Raw genomic sequence first — 21,670 nt, 5'->3', positions numbered from 1 at the left:
AATCCGGTATAAAAAATTTGTATAATCATCCACAAGTTCAAACCATGTGTAGGGAAATTACGTATCATTAATTTCATCCTCTCCCAAGCTTGTGCAACATGTTCATGATCAAGTTGCTTAAAATTCATAATATCGTTTCTAAGAGAGATGATCTTAGCGGGAGGAAAATACTTAGAGATAAAAGCATCTTTGCACTTATTCCATGAATCAATACTATTTTTAGGCAAAGACGAAAACCAAGCTTTAGCACAATCTCTAAGCGAAAAAGGAAATAGCTTCAATTTAACAATATCATTGTCCACATCTTTCTTCTTTTGCATATCACACAAATCAATGAAGTTGTTTAGATGGGTAGCGGCATCTTCACTATGAAGGCCGGAAAACAGATCTTTCATGACAAGATTCAGCAAAGCAGCATTAATTTCACAAGATTCAGCATCGGTAACAGGAGCAATCGGAGTGCTAATAAAATCATTATTGTTGGTATTGGTAAAGTCACACATTTTGGTATGATCTTGAGCCATCGTGACAAGCAAGCAATCCGACACACAAGAAAACAAGAAACGAGCAAAAAGAGGCGAATAGAGAAAGAGAGGGAGGATGGAGAGAGAGGGCAAATAAAACGGCAAGGGTGAAGTGGGGGAGAGGAAAACGAGAGGCAAATGACAAATAATGTAATGCGGGAGATAAGGGTTTGTGATGGGTACTTGGTATGTTGACTTTTGCGTAGACTCCCCATCAACGGCGCCAGAAATCCTTCTTGCTACCTCTTGAGCACTGCGTTGGTTTTCCCTTGAAGGGGAAAGGGTGATGCAATAGAGCAGCGTAAGTATTTCCCTCAGTTTTTGAGAACCAAGGTATCAATCTAGTAGGAGGCCACACATGAGTCCCTTGCACCTACACAAACAAATAAGTTCCTCGCAACCAACGCGATCAAGGGGTTGTCAATCCCTTCACGGTCACCTACGAGAGTGAGATCTGATATATATGATAAGGTAATGTTTTTGGTATTTCTATGATAAAGAGAAATATAGATGCAAGTAAAATAAATGACAAAGGAAATAACTAAGTACTGGAAGATTAATATAATGGAAAATAGACCCGGAGGCCATAGGTTTCACTAGAGGCTTCTCTCAAGAGCATAAGTATACGGTGGGTGAACAAATTACTGTTGAGCAATTGACAGAATTGAGCATAGTTATGAGAATATCTAGGTACGATCATGTATATGAGCATCACGTCTAAGACAAGTAGACCGACTCCTGCCTGCATCTACTACTATTACTCCACACATCGACCGCTATCCAGCATGCGTCTAGAGTATTAAGTTCAAGAGAACGGAGTAACGTTTTAAGCAATATGACATGATGTAGAGGGATAAACTCATGCAATATGATATAAACCCCATCTTGTTATCCTCGATGGCAACAATACAATACGTGCCTTGCTGCCCCTACTGTCACTGGGAAAGGACACCACAAGATTGAACCCAAAGCTAAGCACTTCTCCCATTGCAAGAAAGATCAATCTAGTATGCCAAACCAAACTGATAATTCGAAGAGACTTGCAAAGATAACCAATCATACATAAAAGAATTCAGAGAAGATTCAAATATTGCTCATAGATAAACTGGATCATAAACCCACAATTCATCGATCTCAACAAACACACCGCAAAAGAAGATTACATCGAATAGATCTCCACAAGAGAGGGGGAGAACTTTGTATTGAGATCCAAAAAGAGAGAATAAGCCATCTAGCTAATAACTATGGACCTATAGGTCTGAAGTAAACTACTCACACTTTATCGGAGAGGCTATGGTGTTGATGTAGAAGCCCTCCGTGATAGATACCCCCTCCGGCGGAGCTTCGGAAAAGGCCCCAAGATGGGATCTCATGGATATAGAAAGTTACGGCGGTGGAATTAGGGTTTTTGCTCCGTGGTTGATTGCTTGACGTAGGGTCCAAGTCCTCTGCATCAAGTTCGTTCCAAAAATCACGTACCCGAAGGTTTCATTCTGTTTGGACTCCGTTTGATATTCTTTTTCTGTGAAACCCTAAAATAGGGAAAAAACAGCAATTCTGGGCTGGGCCTCCGGTTAATAGGTTAGTCTCAAAAATAATATCAAAGTGTATATAAAGCCCAATAATGTCCAAAACAGGGTATAATATAGCATGGAACAATAAAAAATTATAGATACGTTGGACATGTATCATGTTCCAGGTGGCGTGAGTTGCGAAACTATTCCACATTGTTTCAAATGAAGACCAAACTCATAACTCAAATATTCACCTCCATGATGAGATCGTAGAAACTTTATTTTCTTGTTACGATGATTTTCCACTTCACTCTCAAATTCTTTGAACTTTTCAAATGTTTCAGACTTATGTTTCATTAAGTAGATATACCCATATCTACTCAAATCAGCTGTGAAGGTTAGAAAAAAACGATACCCGCCACGAGCCTCAACACTCATTGGACCGCATACATCAGTATGTATTATTTCCAATAACTTAGTTGCTCGCTCCATTGTTCTGGAGAACGGAGTTCTAGTCATCTTGCCCATGAGGCATGGTTCGCAAGCATCAAGTGATTCCAAAAGTCCATCAGCATGGAGTTTCTTCATGCGCTTTACACCAATATGACCTAAACGGTAGTGCCACAAATAAGTTGCACTATCATTATTAACCTTGCATCTTTTGGATTCAATACTATGAATATGTGTATCACTACAATCAGGATTCAAGAAAAATAGACCACTCTTAAAGGGTGCATGACCATAAAAGATATTACTCATATAAATAGAACAACCATTATTCTCTGATTTAAATGAATAACTGTATCGCATCAAACAAAATCCAGATATAATGTTCATGCTCAACGCTGGCACCTTATTTAGGTCTAAAACTAATCCCGACGGTAGATGTAGAGGTAGCGTGCCGACACCGATCACATCGACTTTGGAACCATTTCCCACGCGCATCGTCACCTCGTCCTTAGCCAATCTTCGTTTAATCCATAGCCCTTGTTCCGAGTTGCAAATATGAGAAACAAAACTAGTATCAAATACCCATATGCTACTACGAGCATTAGTAAGGTACACATCAATAACATGTATATCAAATATACCTTTCACTTTGTCATCCTTCTTATCCGCCAAATACTTGGGGTAGTTTCGCTTCCAGTGACCAGTCCCTTTGCAGTAGAAGCACTCAGTCTCAAGCTTAGGTCCAGCCGGTTAGGCGTCGCGTTCTTATCCGCCAAAGACTTATTACACTTGAGGACTGTGAATCCTCCAGCCGGTTAGGCGTCGCGTTCTGAGCATCCAAGAGTCATTGTGGATCGCCGGTGAACAAAGTCTGTGAAGGTTTGGAAGTCTACCTTGAAGACTTACCAGAGTGATTGGGCGAGGACTGGGTGTCCTTAGCTCAAGGGGAATAAGGTGAAGACGCGGTCTTCTGAGTTGAATCTCAGCCTCCCTAACCAGACGTACAGTTTTCACAACAACTGGAACTGGTCCAACAAATCCCTTGTCTTCACCAAGCAACTGGTTCTATCCTTTCCTTCTCTTTATTTACAGTTGGTTCTTGTGAAGTCATTGCTTGCTAGCATTATCTATTTGTCTTCACTGTGTGACTGTTTGTTCTGATTGGCTTCATACTATCTTCCATCCTGATCCATACTGCCTAGCTGCTATTAGTCTTCGTGCTTTCACTTTAGTGTATACTTGAGTATGGCTTGCCTAGTGTAGTCTACCTTCCACTGCATGTTAATAGGTTCATTTCTATCGTTTGTCTTCGAAACTTCCATGTTTTGAAGACTTCCATAAAAATCACCTATTCACCCCCCTCTAGTCGATAACTAGCACTTTCAATTGGTATCAGAGCAAGGTACTCTCTTGTTCTGTGTGATTCGGTTTAACCACCTGGAGTTTTAGCTATGTCGACTGCAGGGATAATCAAAGTCTCCGCTGCGTGCCCTGTCTTCGATGGCACTGATTATCCCAAATGGAAGACTATGATGAGGAAGCGACTCCTTGCAATGGACAGTGAGCTTTGGACGGTCACGGAGATTGGCCTCATCGACTTATGCAAGATGGTGGATGCCGACGACATTCAGAAGTTCACTCTGCTGGATGTCAAGGCGAAGGACATTATATGCTCCTCTCTGTCTAGAGATGAGTTCAGGCGCATCATGCATATCTGCAATGCAAAGCTTATATGGGATCAGATCTATGATGTTTATGAAGGTCATCGGACATGTCAGGATCCCTGGTTCCTCGACTTCAAGGAGTCACTTAAAACAATGTCTCCTGAACCCGAGCTATCCTATACCACCTACTGCTTCATGGCACGTGGTGCCAAGGTAAACTCATGTGATGCCTACTTTCAAACATCAAGTGAAGATGACTCTGATTGTGATTCCAAACCCAGCTACAAAACACTTGCTAAAATTGCAACTGAACAACAGAAAGCTATGGAACATATTTAAAAACTGTTAGACAAAAGCGATGACCTGTTGGATGCGGAAATGACTCGATCTCAGACCTTAATTGAAGACATAAAAAATCTTCATGTTAAGTATGAGGAACTTGAAAGTCGTCATGAAACGCTCTCAACAACTCATGAAAAGCTTTGCTATGATTATCTTCAAAGGAAGCAAGAACTTGTGAAATTGAGAGCAATTCATGAAGATCTTCAAAAGGAAAATGATTCACTTCGCGCTCAACAGATCAGTCCCGCTCGGGGAGGATTTGAACCACCATGTCTAAAATGCCTTGAGCATGATAACGCTACTTCTGTTGCTGAATGTTCTACTGCTGCTACTGTTGCAATATCTTCAACTGTTGATGTGGTAACTAACCCCTCTGCTGAGGATGCCACTACTATTGCTGATGAAAATGCTAGGCTGAAGACATTGCTTCAAACAGGGATGTACAAAAGTCTCAAAGGGCATCAGATACTATGTGATGTCCTCAAAAGGAAGATTCTGAACCAAAACCCTAGGAAAGAGGGTGTTGGGTTCGAAAGGAAAATGAATGCTGATGGCTCTTACTGGAAGCCTGAGCAATACCCCAAAACCACATGGGTTGCTGCAAAGGAACCTTCAGTGGACCCATCCAACCTATTTGGCTTCACTTGTGCTAACCCTATTGTCATTGATGAATCCTTTGATGCAAACTATAAACTGTTTAAGAATCAGAATGGTGAAGTGTTTGCCAGGTATATTGGTACTAACTGCAGGAATGGGCCACCTATGAAGAAAGTCTGGGTGCCCAAAAGATGTCTAGAGAATCTTCCTGTGAATGTCGTCATGACACCACAAGGGAAGAAGACAAACCCCAGACCACATGCTTCATATGGTCCAAAGGCTTCATACAGACAGAGGACTCACCTGAGTCGCACTAACACAAATGTTTTGCAGGGAAACCATACTCAGGCCTATGAATATGAGCGTGTTTCATCAAACCGCCATGTTCATAAGACCAAGAACTACTCTGCTTATTCTTATGAGTATTATTCACCTCCTGAAAAACTATGTGCCAAGGCTTGAAAGCCAAAGTTCTCAGATGCTGCACTTAGACTCATTGCTTCGAAGCCACCCCTGAAGATGTGGGTGGCTAAGAAAGCTTAACTCTCTTTTGCAGGGAAAGGTCTCCAACCGAAAATCAAATGCGTCTAAAGCTATTGCTGGGGACCTAAAACATCTTGTAGGGCACAAGATAAAATGCCCAAATGATCTTATTATGTATTTCATTTCTGAGTCACTTAACATGCATCCTATCAGTTCTAACCTGGGTCCGAGCTTTCATAATTCACTTGATCGTCAAATGCTTATGCTTCACAATACTCTTCGTGAAGCCTATCCCCCTAAATGTTCTGTAGGGTATGACACCAGCTACTTCAGAATGGATTATCGATAGTGGATGCACTAATCATATGACTGGTGATCAAAGTCTTTTCATGGACTCAACCTTACGTCTATCTGAGAAGAGTCACATCACATTTGCTGACACTGGTAAAAGCAAGGTATTGGGTCTAGGTAGAGTTGCAATCTCAAAGGATCAACACATGGATAAAGTGATGCTTGTTGAATCCCTTGGTTTCAACTTAATGTCTGTCTCAATGCTTTGTGATTTGAACATGATTGTGATATTTGTAAAATATCTTTGCCTTGTTCTTATGGAATCTGACAACTCTTTAGTCTTTGAAGGGTATCGGAAAGATGATTTTTACATGGTAGATTTCTCAGCAGGACCACATCTTGTCGTATGTCTTCTTGCAAAAGCTTCAGAGTGCTGGCTCTGGCATCGGAGGCTAGGGCATGCTAGCATGAGGAACTTGCATACTCTCGCAAAGAAGAAGCACGTCATAGGCATCGAGTGCGTCAAGTTCAATAAGGATCACTTATGTGGTGCCTGCGAAGCTGGAAAGATGACGAGGGCCAAGCATCCCTCCAAGACAATCATGACGACAACTCAACCCTTTGAACTGCTGCATGTGGACCTTTTCGGCCCTACTCACTACTCTACTCTAACTACTACTGCTTGTCTCTATGGCTTCGTCATTGTTGATGATTATTCAAGATATACATGGGTACACATAATCCTCTACAGGACTGAAGTGTAGGATGTCTTCAGACACTTCGCCAATCGAGCCATGAACAACTATGGTGTCAAGATCAAGCACATCAGAAGTGACAATGGCACAGAATTCAAGAACACCGGCCTCGACACTTATCTTGATACCTTGGGTATCACTCATGAGTTCTCATCTCCATACACGCCGCAGTAGAATGGCATCATGGAACGCAAGAACAGAACACTCATTGAGATGGCAAGGATGATGCTTGATGAATACAAGACTCCAAGAAAGTTCTGACCCGAAGCCATTGATACTGCATGCCATGTTGTCAATCATGTTTATCTTCACAAGCTTCTGAAGAAGACATCCTATGAACTCCTTACTGGTAAGAAGCCAAATGTCAGTTACTTTCAGAGTATTTGGTGCTAGGTGCTGGATCAAGGATCCACATCACACTTCAAAATTTGCACCGAAAGCACATGAAGGTTTTATGCTTGGTTACGGAAAGGATTCGCACTCCTACAGAGTTTTCAACCTCTTTCACTATAAAGTGGTTGAAACAGTGGATGTGCAGTTCGATGAGACTAACGGCTCGCAAAGAGAGCACCTGCCAAATGTGCTAGATGAAATTCCACCCAGTGAATCCATCAAGCTAATGGGAACTGGAGAAATCATACCGTCTGAAGCCCGGGCTGAAGAGGAACTTATCATTTCTGCACCTAATCAACCTGAAGACAATGCTCAACCTGAAGACAATCCTCCTAATGATGACAATGATCGGCAAGGGCAAAATGTTCGTCCAGTTCATCCTCGTGTTGCAAATGAAGTACAGATTGCGAAGATAATTGATAGCATCAATGCACCTGGTCCACTCACTCGTTCAAGAGCAACACAGCTAGCAAATTTCTGTGGGCACTTTGCATTTGTCTCAATATCTGAAACCAAAAAAGTTGCTGAAGCCTTCATGGAACCTGAATGGATTCAAGCTATGCAAGAAGAGCTTCAACAGTTCGAGCTGAACAATGTGTGGGAACTGGTCAAGCGTCCTGATCCTCGTAAACACAATATCATAGGCACTAAATGGATATATCGCAACAAGCAAGATGAGCATGGTCAAGTTGTCAGAAACAAGGCTCATCTCGTTGCTCAAGGATACACTCAAGTTGAAGGAATTGACTTCGACGAAACATTTGCCCCTGTGGCTAGGTTTGAAGCCATTCGCATACTGCTAGCCTATGCAAATCATCATAACATCCTCCTATATCAAATGGATGTGAAGAGTGCCTTTCTCAATGGCAAGATTGAAGAAGAAGTGTATGTTGCACAACCGCCTGGTTTTGAAGATCCAAAACACCCTGATGTGGTTTACAAGCTCAACAAGGCACTGCATGGCCTTAAACAAGCCCCTCGTGCTTGGTATGACACACTCAAAGACTTCCTGAAGAGTAAAGGCTTCAAACTGGTTCCCTGGATCCCACACTCTTCACGAAGACATATTATGTTGAACTGTTTGTGTGCCAAATATATGTGGATGACATTATCTTCGGCTGCACTAATCAAAAATACAGTGATGAGTTTGGACACAAGATGCAAGAGCAATATCAGATGTCCATGATGGGTGAGCTGAAGTTCTTCCTTGGTCTTCAAATACGGCAGCAAAGCAATGGCATCTTCATATCTCAAGAGAAATACCTCAAACATTGCATGAAGAAGTTTGGAATGCAAGTCTGCAAAGGTTACATGACGCCAATGCCAACCATGAGTCATCTGGGTCCTGACGCCAATGGTGAAGAGTTCGATCAAAAGGTATACTGCTCCATGATTGGTTCTTTGCTTTATTTATGTGCATCTAGGCCAGATATCATGCTTAGTGTTTGCATGTGTGCCCGATTCCAAGCGGCACCAAAGGAATCGCATCACTTAGCTGTGAAGCGAATTCTTCGATATTTGGCTTACACCCCAACACTAGGATTATGGTATCCAAAGGGCTCAGAGTTTGATCTAGTTGGATTCTCGGATGTTGATTATGCTGGTGACAAGGTGGATCGCAAATCTACTTCAGGCACATGTCACTTTCTGGGACGATCACTTGTTTGTTGGTCTTCAAAGAAGCAGAACTATGTATCTCTCTCCACTGCTGAATCTGAATACATTGCTGCTGGATCTTGCTGCGCTCAGCTTCTATGGATGAAGCAAACACTCAAAGACTATGGTATCCATCTGAAGCAAGTACCACTCTACTGCGACAATGAAAGCGCCATCAAGATTGCCAACAACCCAGTTCAACACTCGAAGACAAAGCACATTCAGATCCGTCATCACTTTCTCAGAGATCATGTCATGAAGGAAGATATTGATATCATTCACGTCAATACTGAAGAGCAACTGGCAGATATCTTCACAAAGCCCTTGGATGAGAAAAGGTTTTGCAAGTTGCGGTGTGAGCTAAATATCTTGGAATCCTCAAATGTCCTGTGATCAGGCACACATCCTAACACATGCATGTTGATGACTTAGATGTGCAACACACGAAGTAACGTATATCTTCAATTAATGAAGACTTATACTCTAAGTGTGAATACATTAACGCGGAATTTGACTTCGGAGCGCCACGACAATTATGTGCCGTGTCTGGGTCTAATACTTCCTATACGGTGGGTAACGCCACCACCAAACTTTTGCTTGGAGTGTTTTTCTGTTGGCGTTACATTTGCAAAATCTTCGCGTTTGGTTTGTCTTCAATATTAACATGACTTCATGTTTATCTTCACTATATTGATTTGGTCTTATTCGGGTATATTCATATATTAGCGTTCTGTCCTCTATAGCATTCACTTATAGCTATGTCTTCTCGTTCGAATCTTTTGAACTAAGTGAATATGATCGGACCCTAACCTCTCTATGCTCCTGTCTCAAATCTATCTATCCAAATCATATGCATTCTATTGAAACTGTCGAATGTCTTCTCTGCGTCCTTGTGAGCAGAAGACACAGAGACAAACATTAAATATGATTTAAATGCTCAATCCTTTTGCCTGAAACCCAGAGAAGCGGGAACAACCACCCGACAATCTAGGCGTGCATTGGAACATGGAACAACCTCCAACGTGTTGCATGTTCGCCACGTGTCCTTCAGATGTGAACCGCCAGGGGCACCTATGTAATTACGTTGTGCCGTCCCTGTCCTTATAAATACACGCCACACCCTAGTCATTATCTCTTCTTCCACTTCTCCTTCTCGCACAAACCCTAGCGCCACCGCTAGCTCTCGACGATGCCAGCGACGAAGCGCTTAGCTGCAGAGACCTCACCGACACCGTCCTCACGCTGGCCACGGTAGTCCTCTTCTCCGCCATCGCCGTAGGTGTCCTCCATCGCCAAGTTAGGGCACAGAAGATTGAACTGCTCGTCCTCATCTTCTACTCCGTCTAGCAGTTCTTAGTGTGGTAAATAATACCTCTTTTTATAGTCCTTTTGATTCGATAGATTCATCCTTTTTAACCACAAGTGGTTTCTGTCCCTACAAATCTGGATCTATCCTGTTCTGCATCTCATAACATGCCTAGTATATTCACTTATGCTTCACAAAGTAGTTAGATTCCTCACTTGTACTTATTCTTGGATTCGTACAAATCTGGAACCAACTCTCAACATATGAGTGAATGTCTTCGCACTATGAGGTCAATGTCTTCTAAACTGATTTATCTTCAAAGTCTTCTGAGAATGCATATGACCTCTTCCCCTTCCCTCGCATCTCTAATGTTGTCACAGGTACATGTCCGTGGGAGAATCCCTTGGTTCTCATAGTCTGCATTCATTTGTAGAGTTCTTACAACGTCACATCAATTCTCCAGAAGCTAGTTCCTATCTGACCAGCAGACATAAGCCTTTGACAATTTTGAAGCCATTCAGTCTGAACTACATGGCTGCAGATAAGTCAGCAAGGAAGGGAGGCAGGAAGCGCCATGGGGATATATCAAAGGATTTGCCTAAAGATCTCTATGAATTGTACAAGACTAATCCCGAAGAGGATTACAATCAGCGCAAAACACGAATCCAATGGATTCGAAGATATTGGGCAGAGCAATAGTTCAAATACAAGTTCGTGACCAAGGAGTATGCTGAGAAGAATGCCCTCAAGTGTCCTTGGGGTGATATTCTCTTTCGAAATCTTCAACCCAAGAACAAAATTGAAGCTATTGCTCAGGGTTTCTACCCCTGTATGGTTCGTGGACCACAACCTGCAAATGTCGATCCATCATCACTGCCATGGTGTCGCGACGATAATCTGTTCAAGCGCAACCTTCAGTTTGCCAAAGCATATGCCAAAGAGAACAAGAAATCGCTTGGGTTAGACTTCAACCCAGGTCCATCTACTCCTCGTGCCGATGGCACACGTGATGCTGAACCCAATATTGTTGGGCCCTTCTACAACCTTGAAGGTCTCATTACTCACATTATGGTTCAAGGGGCAGTCGTCGATCACTCTGCAGATGACGCTGATTCTGACGAAGCGCCTGCACCATCGAAGTGTGTGAAGCAGAAGAAACCCAAGGCTTCAAAGCCATCCACTGCACCACATGTTTCGCGAGCGAAGCCTCTGGCCACCGCTCCTCCTGCACCAAGTGTGCATTTTGAAGATCTCTCTCGCATCTCCAAGTCTGATAAGAGGAAGAAGCCCATGCAAACTACTAGTCAAGCACTGACCCCAGCTGCAGTTCTGAGGAACGAGAATGAAGCCATTGATCTGTCAAGTGACGACGATCTTGGCGATGATGCTCTTGAGCTGCTAATAAAGAGCAAGCAAGAGGCGGAAATCTTCAATGATCTTCCCCTCTTCGATGTGGACATCCTGAACAAGTTCATTAACGACTGGTTTGACAGCCCAGACCTCAGTTTTGACGATCTTCAACTCCCGATTGGCCTCAGCGTTTCCTTCCATGGAGCCATTGCTCCTGAGATGGCTCTAGCTCAGAGAATTGTTGAACTGAAGCACAAGATCTCTACTATTAAAGGAGAATCGAACGTCGTGATGGTTCAACCTCGTTCCCTCCCTTGCATCCTTCGATCCCCCTCCGCTCCTATACGTGAAAAAAGGATCTCCTCGCACGAAAGAAAAGAAAAAGAAAAAACAACCCACGTACTCACGTCATCCCGCGACCACCCGCGTGCTTCCGTCCCCTCACCAATGATCTAGGCGGCGTACCGCCCTATCCAACCGCACCACCCTACGCCATGTCGCCGCTCCGCCGTGCTTCATCTTTATCAAGCCGCCGGGAGATGGGAAGCGGGCCCCTTCTCTGTTGATGAGGTTATACCGGAGGTTGCACAACAGTTCGGGAGGTCAAGGTTAACTATAGCCCAAGATCCCGGGCGACGATCAGGTGACCGGCTGGTGTGATGTCCATGTTCCCGTCGGTGAATCCCCTCTGCGTGGTTGTCTTATGTGAGTCCTCTGCAAGGTCACCTCCAACGCGGGTAAGCTCCCCAATCCCCACTCCGCCTCTTCTTATCTTTGCCAGGCACACGGTGACCCGGCTGATCCGTCGTTGGCCAGCGACAGAGGTGTTCGACGAGTTCATCAGGAGACTGCGCATGGAGCACCACAATGTCTCCACCCTGTCGTTGCTCAACAACGACCTCGAGAGTCGATATGACCGGCTGGGGGTTTCCCGCTTGCCGTTGAGGCCTTCCGCGACTCAGTCCACAGCGCCGCCTGCTTTGGCCTAATCGGGAATTCGGGATAGAAGACGTACAACCACCCATAAGTTTCTCTTCCTTCTCCTCTCTTAACTTTTTGTAATGTCCCAAATCATCTATTTCATCATCACCAAGATACAGCCATACATGAGAGCTTGCGAATGAGGAATTGGAGACGACGAGGAAGCAGGGGGTGAGGTTCAGAGAACGAGGGAGAGAGAGTTCAGAGAGTTCAAAGAACGAGGGGGTGAGGTTCCCAGGACACACTAGCCAGCTCACAAAGCTCTCTTGCATGGATATTCTGAGCCAGGCGACTTATTCCCGCTGACACATGCGTAGGTGTGACAATTTTGTACGGTTCTCTTCTCGGTCTGATTCCTAATAGAGAATTCAAGTAAAAAACTCCAGCTTGATTTCTTAATTATGATCTGCACTAATAGTACAGATGCATATTCTCTTAAATTTTATACGGTTCTCTTCTTGGTCTGATTCCTAATACAAAACTTGTGCTGGATCTTGATTTATTGGTTATGACATGCACTATTATTTTTCGTCAGATTCTTCCAGCAACTTCTAATGGAGATGGGATAATAGTTCCAGGATAAAGAAGAGGTATGAGCATGGACTTCTAATACTTCTCTATAAGTTTGACATTTTTTGACACTTCCTGCAAAAAGAAAGTAAATCTGTCATTGTTGAGATGTAGTCCACGAGAAATTGTGCTTTTCAGTTCCTAAACATTGTGAGAGTTTTGCTTGATCTGTAACTGAAATCTGATAGTCTTGTTGTGTTTGTTACGCCATTCTGTATGTGGAATAGTCTTCTTGTTGTGATGAATAGGCGCAGGGGCGGCAATCGGAGGAGAGCGGGGCGGATGGGGTGGCGAACGACGAGGTCACACGGATGGATATAGCAGCACATCAGAGTTAACTTCATATTTCTCGCTGACAAATATTTTGCTTTTGCTTAGTATCCCACATCATGTTAGTGCTGCATCTATCTTATTTGTTTACTGAAACTAGGAGTAGTAGTACATCATAGTTGTTGCTAAAAATACTCCTACGACAGGTGATATTGCTTTGATCATAAATGAATTGCTGTGGAACTATATAATCTCGACGATTAGATGAAGATGATAAACATTGTCATTGTCTTGGGCGTTTGGATGATTTGGAAGGAGCGATACAACAGAGTTTTGAAGGAAAATTCTCCCGTTTGGATCGCACATCGAACAAATTAAGTGTGGTGCGCACAACTGGTGTAAGGCAGGGGCCAAATTTCTTGCACACTTGTTTGTTTAACATAACTGCTCTGTTCTTCTCAGCTTATCCCATTTTTCAGAACATGTTCTGGGAGTGTCAAGCATTTATTTTCAAGGTCGACAGTTCCTCGTCGAACATTGGACCTTTTACCAAGTATGGGGTCGCTTCAGGCAAGAGGAATAAGTTTTCCTTCGCTGCTATCTTGGTCGCATGCTCCTTTCAGCAAGAACGTAACAACTTGATGTTTGAATGGTTCAAGGCTTATGCTTTGTGCTTTGTATCTCTCTGTCCGACAAGGTTTATGGTTTGTGTTTCGGCAATTACCTTCTTTTCCTATGTAGGTTGTGATGAGGTCGTTCTTTTCTTTTTAGCTTTGTACTCTGAGATTAGATACTATTATTTCTTCTATAATGATCAAATGCACTTCTCTTGCATGGTTTCAAAAAAATACCTCCATTTAATATTCTTACAATTTTAATCATATATGAACTGCTAAGGAACCATACCACCTTTTTGTTTTACTGCTATGTTTTTTACTAGCTATTTTACTTCAAGTAGTCGATTTATATTTATTTTCTGAAACAAGTAGATTTATATTTATGAGCATGCACTTGCAGTTCAGCAATTCATTCTCCATGAAGAATGACAAAAATGTTGCACCTTAATTAGGTATTGTTTTCTATGTTTTTAGTTAAGATTTTTTAGCACATCTTTTCCTTGATATTCATATTCATATTTAAGGTCCATACCAGTGCACCGCCAACTATTGTTTTGACTAACTTTTGTTGGTGTGAACCAATCTCTTTGAATTTTGTGAGATAGTTTTGATCATAAATGAATTGTCGCAAAACTATATAATCTCCATGATTACAATGCCTCGATTTTGTTTGTTTAACATAACTGCTCTGTTCTTCTCAGCTTATCCCAATTTTCAGAACATGTTCTGGGAGTGTCAAGCATTTATTTTCAAGGTCGACAGTTCCTCGTCGAACGGTGGACCTTTTACCAAGTATGGGGTCGCTTCAGGCAAGAGGAATAAGTTTTCCTTCGCTGCTATCTTGGTCGCATGCTCCTTTCAGCAAGAATGTAACAACTTGATGTTTGAATGGTTCAAGGCTTATGCTTTGTGCTTTGTATCTCTCTGTCCGACAAGGTTTACGGTTTGTGTTTCGGCAATTACCTTCTTTTCCTATGTAGGTTGTGATGAGGTTGTTCTTTTCTTTTGAGCTTTGTACTCTGAGATTAGATACTATTATTTCTTCTATAATGATCAAATGCACTTCTCTTGCATGGTTTCAAAAAAACTACCTCCATTTAATATTCTTACAACTTTAATCATACATGAACTGCTAAGAAACCATACCACCTTTCTGTTTTACTGCTATGTTTTTTACTAGCTATTTTACTTCAAGTAGTCGATTTATATTTATTTTCTGAAACAAGTAGATTTATATTTATGAGCATGCACTTGCAGTTCAGCAATTCATTCTCCATGAAGAATGACAAAAATGTTGCACCTTAATTAGGTATTGTTTTCTATGTTTTTTGTTAAGATTTTTTAGCACATCTTTTCCTTGATATTCATATTCATATTTAAGGTCCATATCAGTGCACCTCCAACTATTGTTTTGACTAACTTTTGTTGGTGTGAACCAATCTCTTTGAATTTTGTGAGATAGTTTTGATCATAAATGAATTGTCGCAGAACTATATAATCTCCATGATTACAATGCCTCAATTTTGTTTGTTTAACATAACTGCTCTGTTCTTCTCAGCTTATCCCATTTTTCAGAACATGTTCTGGGAGTGTCAAGCATTTATTTTCAAGGTCGACAGTTCCTCGTCGAACGGTGGACCTTTTACCAAGTATGGGGTCGCTTCAGGCAAGAGGAATAAGTTTTCCTTCGCTGCTATCTTGGTCGCATGCTCCTTTCAGCAAGAACGTAACAACTTGATGTTTGAATGGTTCAAGGCTTATGCTTTGTGCTTTGTATCTCGCTGTCCGACAAGGTTTACGGTTTGTGTTTCGGCAATTACCTTCTTTTCCTATGTAGGTTGTGATGAGGTCGTTATTTTCTTTTGAGCTTTGTACTCTGAGATTAGATACTATTATTTCTTCTATAATGACCAAATGCACTTCTCTTGCATGGTTTCAAAAAAAATACCTCCATTTAATATTCTTACAATTTTAATCATATATGAACTGCTAAGGAACCATACCACCTTTCTGTTTTACTGCTATGTTTTTTACTAGCTATTTTACTTCAAGTAGTCGATTTATATTTATTTTCTAAAACAAGTAGATTTATATTTATGAGCATGCACTTGTAGTTCAGCAATTCATTCTCCATGAAGAATGACAAAAATGTTGCACCTTAATTAGGTATTGTTTTCTATGTTTTTAGTAAAGATTTTTTAGCACATCTTTTCCTTGATATTCATATTCATATTTAAGGTCCATACCAGTGCACCTCCAACTATTGTTTTGACTAACTTTAATTGGTGTGAACCAATCTCTTTGAATTTTGTCAGATAGTTTTGATCATAAATGAATTGTCGCAGAACTATATAATCTCCATGATTACAATGCCTCGATTTTGTTTGTTTAACATAACTGCTCTGTTCTTCTCAGCTTATCCCATTTTTCAGAACATGTTCTGGGAGTGTTAAGCATTTATTTTCAAGGTCGACAGTTCCTCGTCGAACGGTGGACCTTTTACCAAGTATGGGGTCGCTTCAGGCAAGAGGAATAAGTTTTCCTTCGCTGCTATCTTGGTCGCATGCTCCTTTCAGCAAGAACGTAACAACTTGATGTTTGAATGGTTCAAGGCTTATGCTTTGTGCTTTGTATCTCTCTATCCGACAAGGTTTACGGTTTGTGTTTCGGCAATTACCTTCTTTTCCTATGTAGGTTGTGATGAGGTCGTTCTTTTCTTTTGAGCTTTGTACTCTGAGATTAGATACTATTATTTCTTCTATAATGATCAAATGCACTTCTCTTGCATGGTTTCAAAAAAAATACCTCCATTTAATATTCTTACAATTTCAATCATATATGAACTGCTAAGAAACCATACCACCTTTTTTGTTTTACTACTATGTTTTTTACTAGCTATTTTACTTCAAGTAGTCGATTTATATTTATTTTTTGAAACAAGTAGATTTATATTTATGAGCATGCACTTGCAGTTCAGCAATTCATTCTCCATGAAGAATCACAAAAATGTTGCACCTTAATTACGTATTGTTTTCTACGTTTTTAGTTAAGATTTTTTAGCACATCTTTTCCTTGATATTCATATTCATATTTAAGGTCTATACCAGTGCACCGCCAACTATTGTTTTGACTAACTTTTGTTGGTGTGAACCAATCTCTTTGAATTTTGTCGGATACTTTTGATCATAAATGAATTGTCGCAGAACTATATAATCTCCATGATTACAATGCCTCGATTTTGTTTGTTTAACATAACTGCTCTGTTCTTCTCAGCTTATCCAGTTTTTCAGAACATGTTCTGGGAGTGTCAAGCATTTATTTTCAAGGTCGACAGTTCCTCGTCGAACGGTGGACCTTTTACCAAGTATGGGGTCGCTTCAGGCAAGAGGAATAAGTTTTCCTTCGCTGCTATCTTGGTCGCATGCTCCTTTCAGCAAGAACGTAACAACTTGATGTTTGAATGGTTCAAGGCTTATGCTTTGTGCTTTGTATCTCTCTGTCCGACAAGGTTTACGGTTTGTGTTTCGGCAATTACCTTCTTTTCCTATGTAGGTTGTGATGAGGTCGTTCTTTTCTTTTGAGCTTTGTACTCTGAGATTAGATACTATTATTTCTTCTATAATGATCAAATGCACTTCTCTTGCATGGCTTCAAAAAAAATACCTCCATTTAATATTCTTACAATTTTAATCATATATGAATTGCTAAGGAACCATACCACCTTTCTGTTTTACTGCTATGTTTTTTACTAGCTATTTTACTTCAAGTAGTCGATTTATATTTATTTTCTGAAACAAGTAGATTTATATTTATGAGCATGCACTTGCAGTTCAGCAATTCATTCTCCATGAAGAATGACAAAAATGTTGCACCTTAATTAGGTATTGTTTTCTATGTTTTTAGTTAAGATTTTTAGCACATCTTTTCCTTGATATTCATATTCATATTTAAGGTCCATACCAGTGCACCGCCAACTATTGTTTTGACTAAATTTTGTTGGTGTGAACCAATCTCTTTGAATTTTGTCAGATAGTTTTGATCATAAATGAATTGTCGCAGAACTATATAATCTCCATGATTACAATGCCTCGATTTTGTTTGTTTAACATAACTGCTCTGTTCTTCTCAGCTTATCCCATTTTTCAGAACATGTTCTGGGAGTATCAAGCATTTATTTTCAAGGTCGACAATTCCTCGTTGAACGGTGGACCTTTTACCAAGTATGGGGTTGCTTCAGGCAAGAGGAATAAGTTTTCCTTCGCTGCTATCTTGGTCGCATGCTCCTTTCAGCAAGAACGTAACAACTTGATGTTTGAATGGTTCAAGGCTTATGCTTTGTGCTTTGTATCTCTCTGTCCAACAAGGTTTACGGTTTGTGTTTCGGCAATTACCTTCTTTTCCTATGTAGGTTGTGCTGAGGTCGTTCTTTTCTTTTGAGCTTTGTACTCTGAGATTAGATACTATTATTTCTTCTATAATGATCAAATGCACTTCTCTTGCATGGTTTCAAAAAAATACCTCCATTTAATATTCTTACAATTTTAATCATATATGAACTGCTAAGGAACCATACCACCTTTCTGTTTTACTGCTATGTTTTTTACTAGCTATTTTACTTCAAGTAGTCGATTTATATTTATTTTCTGAAACAAGTAGATTTATATTTATGAGCATGCACTTGCAGTTCAGCAATTCATTCTCCATGAAGAATGACAAAAATGTTGCACCTTAATTAGGTATTGTTTTCTATGTTTTTAGTTAAGATTTTTTAGCACATCTTTTCCTTGATATTCATATTCATATTTAAGGTCCATACCAGTGCACCGCCAACTATTGTTTTGACTAACTTTTGTTGGTGTGAACCAATCTCTTTGAATTTTGTCAGATAGTTTTGATCATAAATGAATTGTCGCAGAACTATATAATCTCCATGATTACAATGCCTCGATTTTGTTTGTTTAACATAACTGCTCTGTTCTTCTCAGCTTATCCCATTTTTCAGAACATGTTCTGGGAGTGTCAAGCATTTATTTTCAAGGTCGACAGTTCCTTGTCGAACGGTGGACCTTTTACCAAGTATGGGGTCGCTTCAGGCAAGAGGAATAAGTTTTCCTTCGCTGCTATCTTGGTCGCATGCTCCTTTCAGCAAGAATGTAACAACTTGATGTTTGAATGGTTCAAGGCTTATGCTTTGTGCTTTGTATCTCTCTGTCCAACAAGGCTTACGGTTTGTGTTTCGGCAATTACCTTCTTTTCCTATGTAGGTTGTGATGAGGTCGTTCTTTTCTTTTGAGCTTTGTACTCTGAGATTAGATACTATTATTTCTTCTATAATGATCAAATGCACTTCTCTTGCATGGTTTCAAAAAAAATATCTCCATTTAATATTCTTACAATTTTAATCATATATGAACTGCTAAGGAACCATACCACCTTTCTGTTTTACTGCTATGTTTTTACTAGCTATTTTACTTCAAGTAGTCGATTTATATTTATTTTCTGAAACAAGTAGATTTATATTTATGAGCATGCACTTGCAGTTCAGCAATTCATTCTCCATGAAGAATGACAAAAATGTTGCACCTTAATTAGGTATTGTTTTTTATGTTTTTAGTTAAGAGTTTTTAGCACATCTTTTCCTTGATATTCATATTCATATTTAAGGTCCATACTAGTGCACCGCCAACTATTGTTTTGACTAACTTTTGTTGGTGTGAACCAATCTCTTTGAATTTTGTCAGATAGTTTTGATCATAAATGAATTTTCGCAGAACTATATAATCTCCATGATTACAATGCCTCGATTTAATATTCTTACAGTTTTAATCATATATGAACTGCTAAGGGACCATATGACCTTTTTGTTTGACTACTAAGATTTTTTTACTACTAGCTACTTTATTTGTAGTAGTCAATTTATATTGTGTTTTGAAACAAGTAGATTTTTATTTATCAGCATGCACTTTCAGTTCAGTAAACTGGAGTATGCATTAGTTCATTCTCCATGAAGTAATGATGAAAATGTTGCACCTTAATGAGGTATTATTTTCTATTTATTTAGTACGTTTTGTACTACAAGAGGCACTAAACATAGGACTTGTAGTGTAACCGGATCTATACATGATTAAGTATATATACTCAAGTACCTACTGAGTCTCAGTTTTGTTTATTGCACAGACTTTGTGTGCATGCATACATAATTTTTTAGAACAATGACTATGTTGCATGCTGGTGTCCCTATGTTTCTATCCACAAGGCTATATATGTGCCTTATCATCAGAAATAAAATGAGTAATAGGGGCTGAGGAGCAGTGGCGGAGCCAGGATTCGAGTATAGGGGGGCCGAATACATATATTGATCTAATCTCGTTGGTAATTACTCATCGCTGCTACTAAAATTGTCGATCACTGGGGGGCAGGCCCCTGCTCGTCCCCCTGGCTCCGCCCCTGCTGAGGAGAATGTACATTTTGTAGCTAGCTGAGCACAATGGATAACAATACATCGTATGTATGGATTCTGAACTATGTAAAGATGAGGAGACAGAGTCATAACATGCCTTTTGTTACTTTGTTGTTCATCTTTAGAACTAGAGAGAGGGAAAGAGAGAGTTGCTAGCCCATACTACTTGAGACTGAAGGTCATTTTTCTATATACTACCACATATGATGGCATGTAGTTCTTGTATATACATATACTTGAGATGTTATGGATAAAGTTGGAGTCATGAATCTAAGCTTACCTTTTTTACTACTTTATTCCTTATTCCTTTTAGGGAACAATAATATAGCATGATGTAGTTCTTGTATATATATATATACTTGAGATGTTCTTGAGCGGAGTATCCCTGGTCTTAAAACTTCTTGAGCCCCATAAACAGAAATGACAAAGTGATAGCGCTAATAAGGTGAATTCAAAGCTAGATTCATGGGGTGGTTGTTGCTTTTTCATTCTGAGTTGTGTTTCGTTTACATTAAACTTTTCCCATTCCCTTCACCCCTGCCGAGACATTGGTTGATGTGAAGCCCAGAACAAATTCAATTGCACAATTATTCACATTAATGAGTGTGGGTTGCAGGGATGTTACGATTGTCACATGTCCTCCTTGATTTAAGGCGTGCCCTTCACATGTAAGCATTTCTTGCAGGAAACAACAAGAGCTCGCAACTATTCACTAGACTAGGAAGAAATGCATACATAAAAAGGAAGCTATTGCAAGTGCACAGATGAGGATGAGACAGAGAAGTAGCCAAGCATGAGACAGATCGTCATCATACTTTATCTTCTTGTATTTCAGGTGGCACTTAGGTGTGGGGGAATGGACATGGTGATTGCTAGGAAGGGAGTTGAGTGGGAGCAAGACATAGAACTTTGTGAACGAATTTAAATTCTGAAGGGAAAGGCATTTTGCAATACAGGGCCGGAAAACTTCACTCTAGGTTGTATATAAACAATCTAGCAACTAATATGCACTTAGTTTATTTTTTACATGTCTCTTTATGGTTCAAATTATGTTTAGTGGGCAAGCATATATTGACCAAATTATGTTCAGTTCTTATATTATTATCAGATTTTAGAACGACTTTGTCCATCTTTTAGTTTTCATCTTCCCAACTCAGTATTCTTTTGCTTCACTCCCTTTGATGAGTGAGTTACCACAATAAATTCAGGTTTGGAAAATACATGAACCTCTCGTTTGAATGGTCTGGTTAATCAAAAATATGAACTTTCATAGAAACATACACCAAGACATGAGCATTAGCTATCCGTACAAAAAGCAAATGACACACATTGTACACGCTAACATATCATGCCATATTGGAGTTTTCTGGAGTGAAGTAGAGTGACGACACTGAAGCTAGAGCAAAGGATTGGTTTGAGATAAAACAGGTTGAAGAAGGAGCAACAT

At 40.3% G+C, this 21,670-nt stretch overlaps 1 long non-coding RNA gene across 2 annotated transcripts; it reads left to right on the top strand.

Annotated features, from left to right (window-relative positions):
• The first annotated feature begins 11,644 nt into the window (after positions 1-11,644).
• LOC123103095 (uncharacterized) lies at positions 11,645-21,251 on the top strand. 2 transcript variants are annotated; one of them, XR_006449656.1, is made up of 2 exons: positions 11,645-12,062; positions 12,148-21,251. It is a non-coding gene; the product is annotated as an uncharacterized lncRNA (long non-coding RNA). The 2 variants fall into 2 exon arrangements; XR_006449655.1 differs by having other exon boundaries at positions 12,142-21,251.
• The last annotated feature ends 419 nt before the right edge of the window (positions 21,252-21,670 follow it).

This window comes from Triticum aestivum, chromosome 5A, assembly GCF_018294505.1.
Source record: "Triticum aestivum cultivar Chinese Spring chromosome 5A, IWGSC CS RefSeq v2.1, whole genome shotgun sequence".
Lineage (NCBI taxonomy): Eukaryota > Viridiplantae > Streptophyta > Magnoliopsida > Poales > Poaceae > Triticum > Triticum aestivum.
This window is presented reverse-complemented; position numbering and strand designations above follow the sequence as displayed.